The following is a 4585-nucleotide window of genomic DNA, read 5'->3' as shown; positions in this document are numbered from 1 at the left end:
AATTAAAGCATTATACTAAATCAAAAAAATCAGGTCAAAAATATAGAAAAACAATTTATTTATATTAACATGATTACATTGATATGAAACTTTAGAGATATGAAAATTAGTGGCAAAAAGCATTATAACTGAGAAATTGAGGATTAGCATAAGCATGAATAAATTTTAGAATGATGCAAGCATGGGCACAAATCATTTGTTAAAACTCAAAGTTTTGACATATGAAACAAATTCTGTTATATGTAAATTATATATCAACTAATTATATATGCATGTCAGTGTGAACATATCAATTACAGTATATAAACCTTATCTGTACCTTGATTCAAACTATTAAAAAAATGACCTAAGCCAGGCAGTGGTGGTGCACGCCTTTAATCCCAGCACTTGGGAGGCAGAGGCAGGTGGATTTCTGAGTTTGAGGCCAGCCTGGTCTACAGAGTGAGTTCCAGGACAGCCAGGGCTACCCAGAGAAACCCTGTCTCAAAAAACACAAAGGGGGGGGGGGGAGATCATCGGCTAAGGAAGTCGCATCACTCAGTGTCTACTCGACCAAGGAGACGCCTTTCCTTATCACAGCAGTAATAAACAGAAACAATAAAACCCTACCGCTCCACCGAAATCTTTATTGTAACAGAATGATCTGTTAACTTGTTTCTTTATGCACATTGGAGGTGAGTGGGAAATTTAAAAACAAGCCAACAACCTAGTCAAGCAGAGGAAACAGCTCTAAAGCAGAACTGGATCAGTGGCATCCTGGTATGGAGTGGAGAGATTGCCAGCAGTTCTGCCTAGGTGGGTCCTTCTACTCTGTATGTACAGAAAACTCAAATACTCCAGGTCTTCAAACTCATACAAAGTACTTCTTCCAAGAAACCTTCTTATTCTCTCCACTAAAAATAACCATCCCTCTACTTTCCCATAGGACATTCAATACACTTCTTTCTTTCAATGCATCCATAACATTATGCCTTGGGCCATATTCCACATTGTCTATTGTTACTCAATAAATGAAAAGGTTCTACAGGGTTCCATCTAGCATGATGGAATGTGGCTGAATCTTCTCAGTGAGTGCTGAATATTTTATCAGTGTCACAAGAATAATAATAAAAAAAAAAGGCTTTCTGTGTAAAAGCAGCTTTTACAGTGAGGGTGCTGGTAGTTCTGATATATGCTCTATTTCAAGAGAACTGGAAATAAACAGCCAATATCTATGTGTCCAACTGTGTTTTCTTCTCAGCCAAAGTTCCACTTTCTGCTAATGTAGGGATTGAAACATTTTATGTCTTACTCGTAGCTTACTCGAGTTCACTCTCAAGCTTCTCCAATCCTGAGACCAGCGCTACAAGCTCTGTAAGGGTATTCAGGCTTAAGTGTCAGGGCTCCTCACGTGCACAGTACTTGACGAAATTCTAAGTAGGCATTTCTGGCACACTGCCTAAAGAAATCACGGAAGAAAATTACCTAAATCTTGGGTTGGGTTCTACTTATTCCTTTTAACCATTCCTTCATATCTAAATCTGAATTCTTTTTTTCATAAAGAATTCTTTTTCCCATATGAGAAAAGAAACAGGGAAACAAACAAACCCAACTCCACTGTGGTCTTTGAACTTTCGAAAAATGTCATAACATTTTCCCTCCCCTTAAGACACACCGTTAGAACGTGTTAAAGACCCAAAGAACACTGTGTGAAACCCAATCCTTGATCCCCACAGACGCGTAGTGGTTTAAAAATAAATAAATAAATAAGTGAGATAAACTCGGGGTATCGTCAAAAAAAGCTCCAAGACCAGGAGCTTTGAGCGGCTTGGTTTTGTGGAAACAAGGTCCTCCAGAGCACCGGTTTCCATCAAAGACAAAGTCCTGGGGCATTCTCAGCCATAAAACTTTCAGGGACAGGCTCCCCTGGTGGTAACTGTAATCTCCCAGTTTATCAATTCCTAGTCTGCAAAGCGCACGATTTACCCTAGGGCCACAGCTGGAAAAAAAAAAAAAAAAAAAGGCGACCAGAGAGAGCCCAAGGAATGCAAGGAGGAAAGTGACAGAAACGCCTGGGAAGGGGGCAGGGCATCAGAGGGAAAGGGGGTGGGGGTGGGGGTGTCTGACAAACAGGACAAGAAATGCCAGAAGAAAAGTGAGGACGGGGCCGGAAGAGTTCAGCCTCTGCATCTGTCACCGTGGAGTTGGTGAGAACGCCACCAAACTTCCTAACGCAGTCCCGGCAGGAAACACAGCCGTGAAGACCGGAGGAAGAAAAGCAATGGGGAAGCTCTGGGAGTCCGAGTGCCTGAGGCAGGCGCCAGAGGTGGCTGGGAAAGAGCCCGGGGCTGCCGGATGCCCATCGACCAGACCCTTGGAGGAGGACCCGTCAGTCCCGAGAGCCGCTGCCGGACCGACGCCACCAATCCCCGCACGGGCACCGGGGTCCGCACTGTCTCTCCCCGCCCTTCAGAGCCCCCTCGTCGCCTCCTGACTCTCGCGGGTGGAGGGGATTTCAAGCCCGGAGCACCGGGCCCTGCCCGCAACCGCCCCCGCCCCGCGCCTCCCGGGCCCCCCGACCCCAAAGCGCCTGCCAGCCCCGAAGCACGGCGGGAGCCCGAACCCCTCGACTCACCGTGGGGCTCCATCCCGCGTCCCGGACGCCTCACACTCACGGCCGCCACCTCGTCAGCCGGCTGGAGCTCGCCGCCCCCATCCCCCCGCGGCTGGTCCGAGGACGCCCGGTCGAGGAGCCACCGCTGCCGCCGCCGCCGCCGCCACCGCCCCTGCAGCTACCGCCACGACCGCGCCAGCCGCGGACGCGACGCCCCGCCCCCGCCTCGCACCCCACGCCTCACGCTTCACGCCCTCCTCAGCCCGCCCCCTAGGGCCCAGCCCATTGGCCTGCGCCCTAGGGGGCGGGGGTCCCCGCTGAGGGGGCGTGGCCATAACAGGTGCGGGTGGGGCAAGGCGTGCTCAATTCCTCCTAGAGGGGCCTTGACCTGACCAGTCCCAGTGTACTGGCTGGCAATCGGACCCACCAAGGGAAATGTCACTCTTTCTTAGCTCCCTATGAGAACCACTCCTCAGTCCTGGTATAATTGGCCATTTTTCAGGAGGGCACTATGAATACTTTCTGGTCAGGAATTTTGGTCTTGAGCTTGTTTGGTTGGCCTTCTTTCTCCTCCATCTTTTCTCATTTCAAAACCAAATGTATGACTCACTTTGAAACTTTCCTACTCTTCTTTCTTCAGCTGTCATTTTCTGAAAACTTAATTACTTAATTACATCAGCTATTATGTCCAGTATCTGGCTACATAGATGTGTTAGATAAATGTTAATTAACTACACATCCCTCTAATCATGCAACATACTTCTTACCATCAAATGCTCCAGATAATAGGACCATTAACGTGGTGGATGGGGATACACAACAAAAAAGCATGTTGCTAGATGGTAGGTTGTATATCAAATATGGGGACGGAAATGTATAGACTGTTGCACATTTAACTTACACTTACCTATACCAAGAATGTCTTTCCTGTTTGTTGTTGATGCTGAGACATAAGACTCTCTGGATATTAACTGACAAACAGGTAAACTTACAGGCAGTGTCTTATCTACTTTCCCTGTTGATGTGATAAAATACCCCAATCAAAGCAACTTAAGGAAAGGTTTAGTTTAGCTCACAATTCAGAAAAATCAAAGCGGCAGGAGCTTGAGACAGCTTGTCACTTACAGTCACAGTCAGGAGAAAAGAACAAAGAATGGATGCAAATCCTCAACTCACTTTCTCCACTTTTCCACAGTCCATAGTCACTTGCCCAGGGAATAGCACTACCCACAGTGGGCAGGCTGCCCCACGAGTCAGCATAATCAAGATAACGTCCCACAGGTACACTCGGGGGGGTTTATCATTTGGGTGATTCTAATTCCTGTCTGCGAGAATAGTCTCCAAGAATGGAGTCATAGGAGATGAATTGAATGCTTTTGAGAAATTCCCAAGAAACCATGATGAGAGTCTCGTGACCTCACTTTCTAGAAAAACACAGAATTGAAGCCCTGGATGGTAGCATACTCCTTTAATCCCAGCACTTGGGAGAGGCAGGCAGGTCTCTGTGAGTTCAAGACCAGCCTGGTCTACATAGAGAATTCCAGGACAACCAAGGATACATAGAGAAACACCATCTTCAAAAACCAAAAACCAAACCAATCAACCAAAAATAACACAGAGCTGTTCTTGGATTATACTTTCTTTTTCCTCCTAAATATATCAAATAGGAGTGCGCTCGCTGCAGATTATTCATCATAACTGGCTATTGTTTACATGCCTCTATGAAAACACACGTTTTGCCATGTGCATCTTGTCTACCACATGCAGCTTGCCCTTGTGATTGTCTGCTTTACTCTGTGTCCCCTCTTAACCCTCAGAGTATAAGCTGACACGCTGGATAAAGTTGGCTATTGCCTGAGACTTTACTCTAGCTCATTTATCCAGTCCATTCTCCCAGGTCCCACGGCCTCCAGAGAAGTGACCCTGACATGTTGATAATTAATGAGCACAGAAGGGTGCTTAGACAAACTCAACTTCATGTTTCTCTTTAAT

General features: G+C 46.6%; 1 protein-coding gene across 1 annotated transcript in view; it reads right to left on the bottom strand.

Moving 5' to 3' along the window:
• Window positions 1-2725, bottom strand: part of Arhgap29 (Rho GTPase activating protein 29) — a 62921-nt gene extending 60196 nt beyond the window's left edge. Inside the window, exon 1 of the mRNA XM_031375328.1 lies at window positions 2615-2725. The gene's annotated coding sequence lies outside the window, so the exon portion shown is untranslated. The remainder of the gene's footprint in view (window positions 1-2614) is intronic.
• Between the last annotated feature and the right edge of the window lie 1860 nt (window positions 2726-4585).

This window comes from Mastomys coucha, unplaced genomic scaffold, assembly GCF_008632895.1.
Source record: "Mastomys coucha isolate ucsf_1 unplaced genomic scaffold, UCSF_Mcou_1 pScaffold16, whole genome shotgun sequence".
In the NCBI taxonomy this organism is placed as follows: domain Eukaryota; kingdom Metazoa; phylum Chordata; class Mammalia; order Rodentia; family Muridae; genus Mastomys; species Mastomys coucha.
The sequence above is the reverse complement of the archived record's forward strand: the minus strand, read 5'-3'. Positions and strand labels throughout refer to the sequence as shown.